The sequence below is a fragment of the Heterodontus francisci genome, chromosome 6 (assembly GCF_036365525.1).
Source record: "Heterodontus francisci isolate sHetFra1 chromosome 6, sHetFra1.hap1, whole genome shotgun sequence".
NCBI lineage: Eukaryota > Metazoa > Chordata > Chondrichthyes > Heterodontiformes > Heterodontidae > Heterodontus > Heterodontus francisci.
The window spans coordinates 127,110,219-127,123,356 of NC_090376.1; positions in this window are offsets into that span (position 1 = coordinate 127,110,219).

Below are 13,138 nucleotides of genomic sequence, written 5' to 3' on the forward strand. Positions count from 1 at the left end.
CTGCTCCCCACCTCCCCCTGAAAACCTACCTCCTTCCCCCACCCCACCAGTATCCCACATCAGAGCTCCATTCGGAGATCGGATGGCATGGGAGTGGTGGCCACCGATGGGAATATGGACGCGGGATGGCCAGCGCGATGAGGTAAGTAATTATTCCTTGATTTTCATAAATTAACATATTTTAATGATGGTTCCATCGCTGAGCGGCGCGGGGGTGGGGGGGCTGCTGGTAATATTGGGCTGGGCCTTCTGGCTTCGAGGCCCCCCACCGCCACGACCCCTGACTTCGGGGGATGGGGGGGCTGGTAAAATCCAGTCCATTTTCTTAGTTTAAATGTTTTTTTTCATTGCAGTGTGACACTATTTCATACATTTATGATTTTCCAGTTCTGTAGCCACAATATCTTACAGCAAGACATGTATTATTTCCCAACAGAGAAATTGGACAGACAAGCTGCATCTATGGGATGTCTGGGGCTGCTCTGAAATAGCTGTTGCAAGTTGTACAAAACTAGGTTTGTTAACTTTACCATCTATAGTGGAATCCTCCATTAATCCTAATGAACAGAAGATGACAAAATTTGGCAGAGACTTGAGAAACTGCAACTTTTGATCTTAAATGCGCAGTATAGGAATGAAGATGAGGACCATTACAAGAACGAAAGAAACAAAGGTTTCCACTGTGCAGCTACTGTAGCAAAGTCATAAACACATCTATAAAAAAAACACATTTATGATGTTGATACACCGAGAGGAAATCATTTGCTGCTTTGTATCTTCAGTCACCAAGTAAAGGAGATGAATTATCAATAACAATATCAGCTGTCCAATGTGGCAGCTTTACATACAATGCTCTCTCCTTTGCAATGCTGAGTGGATATTTGGGTTGGTAGGTAATAGGATTGTGGTGAATGAAAAATTACATTGTAAATTTTCATCCTTTTTTAATGGAATCAGCCAGCCTCTACATAGCATTGCATGGAATTTACAGCACAAAAACAGGCCATTCAGCCCAATTGGTCTACGCCCATACATATGCTCCACATGAGCCTCCTCCCGCCTTACTTCATATAACCCTATCAGCATAACCTTCAACTCTTTCTCCCACATGTACTTACCTAGCTTCTCCTTAAATGTACCTCTGCCGTTTGCTTTAATTGCTCGCAAGTTCCACATTCTAACCATGATAGCAACTTTTTAGATAACTGCAGTTGGGGTTAAGAATATCGCAAGGGGGAAGCACAGAAGAGAACTACTGTCCCATTTCTGTTTGGAGCAGGTACAAGTGTTCCAACATCCTGTATTTCAGGGTTACCAAACACTAGTTTCTAACACAAAAAAATCATAGCCCTTATTTTTATTTCGAAGTTTAAATTATATACAGCAAGGAATTGAACTTTGTGGAACTGGACCAGTTGGGTTTTATGGTATATATTGTTCAATGATTGGAAAAAGCAATGATTATACTACCTAAAATGTGCCTCAGTGTCAAGTGCACTGGCACCATTGTCAGGATAGAAACATGTTGAAACTGATGAGATTCCACTTTCCAATCATTTCAACGGTAATTGGATCTTCTAAACATTACCCTTGTGGTTCGTTGTACCATCTCTGATTTTCACACTATAAAGTCTCAAATGTCTTTGCAGCAAATAAACAGGAGGCATAGCAACTGCCAAACATGCCTGAATTTTAAATCAGGGTGGCCCATTTCCTATCCAAAATGAATGGTCATGGTGGTTTTGTGAGTTACAGTTCAGGAATATTAAAGACAACATAAGTCGAACGCTTTTGGAGAATGAACATCAGATGGGAAGTCAGAAAAATATTCAATGACTACAAAATGACAGCAAGGTTATAAATAGGAAAAATATTCTTGCAGCATATTGGCATGATTGATATTCACAGGAAGTTCACTTACATGTAGCACTAAGTTTCAGAATTCACACAAAGGAATCTAAGTGAAAGAGACAGTTAAGGAAATATTAGTAATCAAACCATTATGCCTTTATGTCCCAGAAACATTTTAAGAAATGCAATTTATAATTCCTTGCACTTTCAGCAATTATTTAGCCTTGCAGCTATCCATTCCAATTGGTGTATTATGGGCAGCTTTGAGCTTTTAAATAAATTGATGTGATAGTCAAGGAATATCAGCTTTGCAGAATTTGCACAGTACCTATTCTTGTCCTTTACATGTCCTAATATGCTTCACAACCAATTAATTACTTGTTGTTAAAATATTGTTACTATTGTTATGTAGGTAAATGTAGCGGCCAATTTTGTGCACAGCAAGGCTCCCACAAACAGAAAATGAGATGAATCAGCAGCTGGACTGTGTTGTTAGTTGAAAGAACAGTATTAGCCAGAATACTGCTCTTCTTTGCATAATATCATGGGATCCTTTACTTCCAACCATAGGCAGGAGTCTGGGTGGATGTAACTCCTTGTTTAATGTCTAATCCAAAAGATGGCACCTCTAACAATGAAGCATGTCTCCAGCACCACACTGAAGTGTTCACCTGGACTATATGCTTAAATCCAAGAGTGGGCTTCAACCCATAATCTTCTAACATTTTTTTCATTCGTTCCTGGGATGTGGGCGTCACTGGCCAGGACTGCATTTATTTCCCACTCCTAATTGCCCTTGAGAAGGTGGTGGTGAGCTGCCTTCTTGAACTGCTGCAGTCCATATGGGGTAGATACACGTACGGTGCTGTTGGGAAGGCAGTTCCAGGATTTTGACCCAGCAACAGTGAAGGAACAGCGATATAGTTACAAGGCAGGATGGTGTGTGGCTTGGAGGGGAACTTTCAGGTGCTGGTGTTCCCATGCAACTGCTGCCCTTGTCCTAGAGGTTGTAGGTTTGGAAAGTGGTGTCTAAGGAGCCTTGGTGTGTTGCTGCAGTGCATCTTGTAGATGGTACACACTGCTGCCACTGTGTGTCGGTGGTGAAGGGAGTGAATGTTTGTGGATGGGGTGTCAATCAAGCGAGTTACTTTGTCCTGGATACTGTCGAGCTTCTTGAGTGTTGTTGGAGCTGCAACCATCCAGGTAAGTGAAGAGTATTCCATCACACTCCCGACTTGTGCCTTGTAGATGGTGGACAGGCTTTGGAGAGGCAGGAGGTGAGTTACTAGGTGCAGGATTCCTAGCCTCTGACCTGCTCTTGTAGCCACGGTAGTTATACGGCTGCTCCAGTTCAGTTTCTGGTCAATGGTAACCGCCAGGATGTTGATAGTGGGGAATTCAGTGATCGTAATGCTGTTGAATGTCAAGGGGAGATGGTTAGATTCTCTCTTGTTGGAGATGGTCATTGCCTGGCACTTGTGTGGCTCAAATGATACTCAGGGAAAGAGTTTGACAAACTTTGCCATGACAACATAATATGGCTAATTTTATGAATCTGGGTTTCCAGTGTGGAGCATCGCCTGTTGAAAGTTCTTGTTTTCAAATTCCTTCCTCTGTAACCTTCAGCATAACAACCTTCTGAGAACTCTGCCTTCCTCCAATTCTGGCCTCTTGCACATCCCTGATTTTAAACACACCACCATTAGCGGTTGTGCCTTCAGCTGCCTGGGCCCTAAGCTGTGGAATTCCCTCTCTAAACCTCTTGTCTTCTACCTCTCTTTCCTTCTTTAACATGGTCCTTAAAACCTGCCTCTTTGATCAAGCTTTAGGTCAAATATTCTAATATCTCTTTATGTGGCTTGGTGTCAAATTTCGTTCAATAATGCTCCTGTGAAGCACTTTGAGATGTTGTACTGTATAAAGGTTCTATGTAAATGCAAATGGAAGTAGAAACAACAATTTCAAAAAGAAATTGGATGGGCACTTTGAAGAAATAAATTTGCTGAATGTTATAACCAGGTGAGAAAGGCGTCTAAGGTTCTCTTACTGTCTTCACCTGGTCTTATTGTAAAAGGGTTTAATTTTTAATCACACTATGTGTTGAGCTCCCCCTTTATGAATCCTCGTTCACAGATTTCCAATTATGAGGCAAAGAAATGAGCACACCCGGTTTTCTTTAGGTTTAAAGAAAAAAGTGACATTTTATTAAAACTTAGACTTAAACTTTAATTTGGTTAATGCCTACGGATATACGACATGCCCACGTTAGCATGCACACATGATACACAGATGCAAATAGGGACAGAAAAGAGCAGAAGAAAAATATAATGAGAGGTTTGAGGCAGTCTCTAAGGGGGTTTCTTGTTACGGTTTCTCTCTTTCCAGCTCAGATTGTAGACTGCTGTTACTTTTCCTTGGGGCCCAGTATTCTTCTTAAACCTTGTTCACTGTAGGAGACTACTTTCTTGGGGTTCATATGTCTTCAATGGTTTGTGAAGTTGGTGACAGCAAGATGAGCGCAGACAGGAGAGAGGTGTTTTCAGTTCAAATTTCTGAGTTCAAAATTCTGTTGGAAGCTCAAATTCAAAAAACTCCAACTCAGTCATGTGAGCAAACTGGCCCGACCACGTCTGTTTGTGTATTCGGACATCTTAGTAGTTAACCTGGAATGCTTCAACGTCTGGTAATCAAAAGTCCATTGCGGTTTAAATTGGAGCAGGGAATAGCCCCTTTGTCCTTTGAAGTACTGTCTGTTGATATGCTAATGTCTCTCTCCAGCCAAAATCTTCAATTGTTTTTTTAAAGCAAGTTCTTTCTTCAACATCAGCAGTTTAAAATCAGTGTTCATGTGGCAAAATTAATTCTATGTAAATGCAAATGGAAGTAGAAACAACAATTTCAAAAGGAAATTGGATTGTCACTGGAGGGAAATAAATTTGCAGGGCTACAGGAATTGTGCGGGGGAGTGGGACTGACTAGATTACTCTGCGGAAAGCAGGCATGGACTCAATGGGCAGAATGGCCTCCTGCTGTGCCATAAATGATTCTATGGGTTGCACTTTATTCTGGCGACAGGGGTCCCAGTGGTAGGCTTGAAGATGGGGGAGACCCCGCCTCAGCCCTCCATCAGACCCCGAAGCCATTTGACGACAGGTGGGCAATTAACTGCTTGCCATCAGGGAAGCCATTGCTTTAAGGGACGAGCTCCCACCTACAGAATTTCTGGCCAATCAGAGGGCCGGCAGCTCTGCAGTACTGGCAGCACCACTGGGAACAGTGTCCACTGACAGTACTGCAGGGGGGCTTGCAACTTCGAGGAAAGAGAAGACCCCATGAAAGGTGAGAGGGGTTGGGGTCGCTGGAGCCTTTCAGGCAGATGCCGATGATGGAGTGAGGTGGATTTGTGAGAGTGGGTGGCGGGATATTTCCAGGCTGGGTTAATCAGCAGCCACTGCCGAGGATCACTCTGGGGGCTCTAGATTGCCCCCAAAGGGGTGACCCACATGACCCTGCTAGGAAACCACCAGGTAAAGGGCTGAATTTTATTCTGCCCTTGGTGGTGGGCACAGAGGCGGTGGGGCAAACAAAATGGCAGGAGGCGCCATTCCCAATGTTGCCCGGGTCCCCTGCCATTTTGTCTGGGATGGGGAATGACGAGTACGACCTTCCCACCCCAGGCCAATTGAGGCCCTTTAAGTGGCCAATTAATGGCCACCTGAAGGCCTCTTCACACTGCCACTTCAATTTTGTAGAAGGCGAAGGGGTCTGCCGCCATGGGCAGACACCGTCAGGTGAAGCCTGGTGGCCTGCTAGGTTGATCAGGGCGGTAGTCCCTCCTTTGGGTGGTGGCAATTGCCCCGGAGAAGACCCCACCCACTCCTTCCGATTGGCCAGTAGCTGTGGAGGCAGGAGCTCGTCCCTTAAAGGGATGGCATCCCCAATAGTGAGCAGTTAATTGGTTTACCACTGTTACATAGCAACAGGCGTTCAATGGAGGGACAAGTGGGTTCTCCTCTGACATTCTGGCTTGCCACCCAGACCCCTGTCACCGGAATAAAATATGGCCAAATGATTCTCTAATTTTAATCAGCTTATTTTGATTCCTTTTGTCCAACTGTTGCATTATTTTTGAACCCCAGCAATTATTTTTTATTTGTTACTGCCACATGGTGAGGGGCATGGGTGGTTCCCACTGTTCAACTCACACCTGACCGAGAAAGTGTTTTTGTGACTAGGGTTTTAATGCCTTTTGTTTTATTTGTCAAATAAACAGACGTCAACGGGTTTTCTTGTATGTTTAAAACAGAAGATTAACTATTTATTGAGCAATATTCATTCCCGAAATGGACACAATTGCACCCGCACACATATTCACTCAGAGGCACGTGCAAAAGAAGAGATAGATAGAGAGGAAAAGGGTAAAGGGTTTGAAGTGAGGTAGGTTTTCTGGGTTCATGGTAACCTGTTGAATCTTCTTGAAGGTCAATTTCTCCTTTAAAGTTGCAGGCCTGGGTTTCGAAGATTTCTTTGTTGGTTGAAATTTCAATCTGAAGATAACGGGGTTGCTGTCAGTTCTCTGCTGCACAAGTTAAAATGTAGAACTCACAGCAGGACACCTTCTTTGACTTTTGCTGGATTTCTCCCAACTCTCAGTTGGATAGGCTTTTGTGATATTTGCCCTGGGTCTTTCTCTCTGTCTCCAGAGAGCTACTTTTTAATCTAAAAGTTTCTCACATCTTGCCTCTGTTGGGAGACATAGATCTTCCTCCCCGTGGTGACCATCAATGGCCCAGGATGTGGCTAATTCACACTTTCTTTGTTTCAGAAGAACCCATTCAATTTAAAAATGTCTCTTGATGGGTTCTGGATGGGTGTAATAGGCACCTCTTTGCTTTGAATGTATTCTTTTGTCCTTGACAGACAGGAAGACAGTTTGAATATGCTGGTTTGACAATAGGCGGCCATTTTTTCCAGCACATTGCGCACTTTTTTTTAAAAGAAAAGACCATTTTTATAACCCTTCAGTTTGAGTTCTTGTACTTTCAATCACTGCACTTCACGTCAGTGTAACTTCTTACATCCATCCTTAAATGCTCTTCACCTGCCCCACTCTCTCCCTTTTTATCTTACACAGCCAACATCAAGTACTATGGAAAATATTATGTTCAATTTCCTATTAAAATTAAAATTGTCCATTTGACATTAGACTGGATTTGAAAAAATAACATGCAACATTAAAAAAAACTAACTCAGTAACAAAAATTTTGTCATGTGTAGGTCAAATAAGCAGTGAATGCTGGTGATACAGTATATTTTATCATTTTCACCTGGTCTGCTGTAGCAAGTTATAAAGCAGACAAATTATTCCCAGGTTTTAGTTTGCTAGTTGGGGATGAATTACTTGCATATCTCATGTGAATTAAGTTATCCCTATACATACATATAAATCAAGCAATTAGAATAAAAGTAACTCCAAAATGCTACCAGAAATATATCCTTCACTTAAAATAGCACATATCTCATCTGTGGAAATGTAATAGTTCAGCACAGTTATTATGTTTAAAATATGACCTTTTAAATGCTGGATGCTATTACCTACACAATGCTTGAGTATAAATTCAATACCATTTTTACTTCATTTTAACATGGGTGGGAGTTCTATTGGAATACATAAATGTTTTAAAATGGTACAGGAATCATGCTAGTACACTATAAGTTGAAGGCTATTCAAAATTAGGATGGTTTGCCAAACTCAACTAAATCATTTAATATTGCAGAGGCTTGAAATAGTACAGCAATAGTGCCTGGATGTTAAATTATTAATAATTCTGCTTGAGAAATGGAAAATTAAATCATGCTTAAGAAATAAAAAAAACTAGAAAACTATTTAGAATTAAATGCAGCCTCGCTCTCCAGTGAAGCTAACTTATGCAATCTCAGTCCCGTTCTGTGAATGACAGTCAATAGTCCCAAAACTGCCCTTGTATTTGGCATAATTAGCTCCAATTTGAGAAACTCATTCAGAATACGAACATACAAACATACGAATTAGGAGCAGGAGTAGGCCACTTGGCCTACTCCGCCACTCCCCCATTCAATAAGTTCATGGCTGAACTGATTACTCTACATTTCCACCTACCTCCGATAACCTTTCACTCCCTTGCTTATCAAGAATCTATCAACCTCTGCCTTAAAAATATTCAAAGACTCTGCTTCCACTGCCTTTTGAGGAGAGAAATAATTTCTCCTCATCTCTGTCTTAAATAGGCGACCCCTTATTTTAAAACAATGACCCATAGTTCTAGATTCTCCCACAAGTGGAAACATCCTTTCCACATCCACCCTGTCAAGACCCCTCAGGATCTTATATATTTCAATCAAGTCAACGCCCTGCCTGCAACAGTAGTAGACTCGCCAACTTTAAGGGCATTTAAGTGGTCATTGGATAGACATATGGATGAAAATGGAATAGTGTAGGTCAGATGATCGGCGCAACATCGAGGGCCGAAAGGCCTGTACTGCGCTGTAATGTTCTAAAAAAAAAGTCACCTCCTACACTACTAAATTCCAGCAGATACAAGCCTGGCCTGTTCAATCTTTCCTCATAAGACAGCCCGCTCATTCCAGGTATTAGTCTAGTAAACCTTCTCTGTACTGCCTCCAACGCATTTACATCCTTCCTTAAATAAGGAGACCAGTACTGTACATACTCCAGATGTGGTCTCATCAATGGCCCATATAGCTGAAGCATAACCTCCCTACTTTTGTATTCAGTTCCCCTCGCGCTAAACTATAACGTTCTATTAGCTTTCCTAATTAAGTGCTGTACCTGCATACTAACCTTTTGCGATTCATGCACTAGGACACCCAGATCCCTCTGCATCCCAGAGCCCTGAAATTTCTCACCATTAGGTTATATGTTTCTTTTTATTCTTCCTGCCAAAGTGGACGATTTCACACTCTCCCACATTATACTCCATTTACCAGGTTTTTGCCCAATCACTTAACCTATCTATATCCCTTTGTAGCCCACTTATGTCCTCTTCACAAGTTACTTTCCTACCTATCTTTGTGTTATCAGCAAATTTAGCTACCATACCTTTGGTCCTTTCATCTAAGTCATTTATATAAGTTGTAAAAAGTTGAGGCCCCAGCACAGATCCCTGTGGCACACCACTCATTACATCTTATCAACCAGAAAATGACCCATTTATGCCTACAATCTGTTTCCTGCTGGCTAGCCAATCTTCTTTCTATGCCAATATGTTACCCCCTAAATCATGAGCTTTTATTTTCTGCAATAACCTCTGATGTGGCACCTTATCAAATGCCTTCTGGAAATCTAAGTACAATACATCCACCAGTTCCCTTTTATCCACAGCACATGTAACTCCCTCAAAGAACTCCAATAAAGTTGTTAAATATATGACCATGCAACCATACGAATCAGGAGCAGAGGTAGGCCATTCAGCCTGTCGTGCCTGCTCCGCCATTTAATAAGATCATGGCTGACCTATTTCTGTCTCGAATTCCACACTCGCATCTACCTCCGATAAACTTTCACCCCCTTGCTTATCAAGAATCTATCTACCTCTGCCTTAAAAATATTCAAAGACTCTGCTTCCACTGCCTTTTGAGGAAGAGAATTCCAAAGACTCACCACCCTCTGAGAGAAAAAATTTTCTCCTCATCTCTGTCTTAAAAGGGCGACCTCTAATTTTCAAACAGTGCCACCTAGTTCTGGACTCACCTACAAGAGCAAACATCCCCTCCACAGCCACCCTGTCAAAACCGTTCAGGATCTTATATACTTCAATCAAGAGTCCCCTCACTCTTCTAAACTCCAGTGAAAACAAGCCCAGCCTGTCCAACCTTTCCTCATAAGAGAACCTGCTCATTCCAAGTATCAATCTAGTAAACCTCCTCTGAACTGCCTCCGACGTATTTACATCCTTCCTTAAATGATTTCCCTTTCACAAAACCACGTTGACTGCCTGATTATCTTGAATTATTCTAAATGCCCTGCTATAACCTCTTTAATAATAGCTTCGAACATTTTCGTGAAGACAGATGTTAAGCTAACTGGCCTGTAGTTTCCTGTTTTCTGTCTCCCTCTCTTTTTAAGTAATGGAGTTACATTCGCTATTTTCCAATCTAACGGAACCTTCCCCGAATCTAGGGAATTTTGGAAAATTAAAACGAATGCATCAACTATCTCACTAGCCACTTCTTTTAAGACCCTAGGATGAAGTCCATCAGGACCCGGGGACTTGTCAAACCACAGCTCCAACAATTTGCTCAGTACCATTTCCCTGGTGATTGTAATTTTCTTGAGTTCCTCCCTCCCTTTCAATTCCTGACTTACAGCTAATACTGGGATGTTACTTGTATCCTGTGTAGTGAAGACCGATGCAAAATACTGTTCAATTCATCTGCCATCTCCTTATTATCCATTATTAATTCCCTAGACTCACTTTCTATCGGACCAATGCTCACTTTGTTAACTCTTTTCTTTTTTAAATAGCTATAGAAACTCTTACAATCTGTCTTTATATTTCTAGCTAGCTTTCTCTCGTACACTAATGTTACCTTTCTTATCAATCTTTTAGTCATTCTTTGCTGTTTTTTATATTCTGTCCAATCTTCTGACCTGCCTCCCACCTTTGTGCAATTATAGGCTTTTTCTTTAAGTTTGATACTATCTTTAACTGTTTTAGTTAACCATGGATGGCAGGTCCCACCCTTGGAATTTTTCTTTCTTGTTGAAATGTATCTATTCTGTGTATTCTGAAATATCCCCTTAAATATCTGCCACTGCATCTCTATTGAGCTATCCATCAACCTAATTTGCCAGTTCACTTTAGCTAGCTCTGCTTTCATGCCCTCATAAGTTCCCTTACTTAAGTTTAAAATACTAGTCTTGGACCCACTCTTCTCTCCCTCAAACTGAATGTAAAATTCAATCATATTATGATCACTGCTACCTAGGGGCACCTTAACTATGAAAGAAAGTATCATATGGAAGATTGCTACTGGAGAAGAGTTGTTCTCTTACTACCTTACTTATACTGTGGTTAGTTTGTAATCTGAGAATGAAAATCTATTCAGTCAAGTTGGATTCTTGCAGTGTCATCATTTGGACTGTGCCTCTTGGCAGGGACTGATGGGATTGCTGTATAACATGACACAATGCATGAATGTCACTGTTTATATCTACCCATTTGATCAGTCTGAGAAATTAAATTAAATTCCTTCAAGAAAATAGCTTTTTTATTGATAGATTTTGACCAAGTAGAAGGAGGCGGTGTAACTCCCAAATCTTCTATTAAAGCTGTGTTGAAATGGTAGCACAAAATACCCATGGAAACAGACTTGGGATGATTCAGTTGCCATTTGTTCTTTTCATTCTTTAAGGAAATACTTCATCTGCCTTGGAGCACCATGATTAAAATCAGGAATTAAGTAAAGTGACAGCAGTGCCATTCAACCTCTCTGGCCCAGAAAGGGAACAACTGAAATTGTGGAGTCTCATTCCTGTTGGTCGTAAATTGTTAGAGATATTTAATATTTACAATTTAATTTTCTTAATTTATTTGCTTGCATTTCCTTTCTGTATTTTTTCTCTCAGTCTTAATCCAATCTTTCTTTCCATCTTTATATTTCTCTTTGATTTGACTTTAATTCACCCTTTTTACCTTCTCCGTCATTCCTCTGTTTCTTTCTTATGCCTTAAATTTTATTATTGTTGCTCCCATCATTCATCAGGGATCCAGATGCCCTGTTGTCCACAAATTTTCTGAGCTGAGGATTGAGAGGAAAGATGTCTAACCATTGGGGCATGCAAATTCCAAGCCAATCAATTAATTTGATTGTTATTTAACTGGATTTTATTTGATTGATAACTTTAATCGGGGAGTGGGGCAGTGGAATAAAATTCTGTAGAGGGCCTCCCACTTGTTTATCTTTATTTCTGGTGTTAACATTTGGCATTATTCTGGGGTTTCTGTGATTCTCCTGTTGACATTATGGTGGATGGGCAGAAAGATCCCTTTGGAGGTTTACCCCCGAAAGACTTTCATTCTTACAGGAGCACAAAATATTAAGTTAATCTAAGACAACTGTTGTTTTTTTTCTATTCATTCTTGAGATGTGTGTATCACTGACAAGGCCAGTATTTGTTGCCCTTAAGAAGGTGGTGGTGGACCTGAAATGTTACAGTCTAGATAGTGAAGGTACTTCCACAATACTGTAAGTAGACAATTCCAGAATTTTGACCCAGCATTGATAAGTGAATGGCAATAAATGTCCAAGTCAGGATAATATGTAGCTTGAAGGTGACGGTGTGCCAGTGCATTTACTGCCCTTGTCCTTTCACATAGTGGAGTTTGTTGGGTTTGGGAGGTGCAGCCGAAGAAGACTTGGTGAGTTGTTAAAGTGAACACTGTAGATAGTATGCACTGCAGCCATGGTGCGCTGGTGGTGGAGGGGGAAGAGGTTTAGGCTCGTGTTTGAAAAGAGGTAGATTGGTTTCATGTGAGTAAGATAAATTCTAGAGTCATATAACATCACATTAGACTATCGGTAATGTTTGTGTCCACTTATCACGAGAGGGAAGTGGCAATCAGACATTGAAATTACTCTGGGTAGTTGTTGCTGCTAGTTTGAAAATTCTCATTTAATTTTCACAGCAATATATTCAAATCAAAGGACCATAAGCTCAACTGAAACATAGCATTTTTTTCCTTTTACTAGTCCAAGGGTACCAAGGCATAGGATATCCGTTGAGCTGTTCAACAGCATAAGGTATAGAACACAGCACCTTTACAAGAGAAATGAGATAGAATTGGACACAGAAAAGATAAAACAGCAAACTCAATTATTCAGACGTGACAAGAATCAATTGAAGCAAGATTCTCTATCCAAATTAGTACAAGACCAACTCAACTAATATTGTGGCCTGTATTCTACTTGGTAGTGCCACCTGGTTTGGGGGTTTCCTGGTGTGAAAGAAGAACAGTGATGCAGGAGGATATTCTGCTGTAACCCTGCCCTTAAAACTTCCCATCAGGATTTTGCACCCAAGACCCACCAATAACCTTTGTTGCCCAAAGTGAGCTCACTCTGCTACCTGTGACTCAGTGAGCAATACCTTTACATCTGGCTTAGAAGGTTATGTGTTCAAATCCCACTGATACTTCAGAAGTGCTTTTGTTTTGGATGGGATGTTCAACCAATGCCCCATCTACACTCTCATGTGGATTTAATAGATCCTGTGCTATTATTTTAA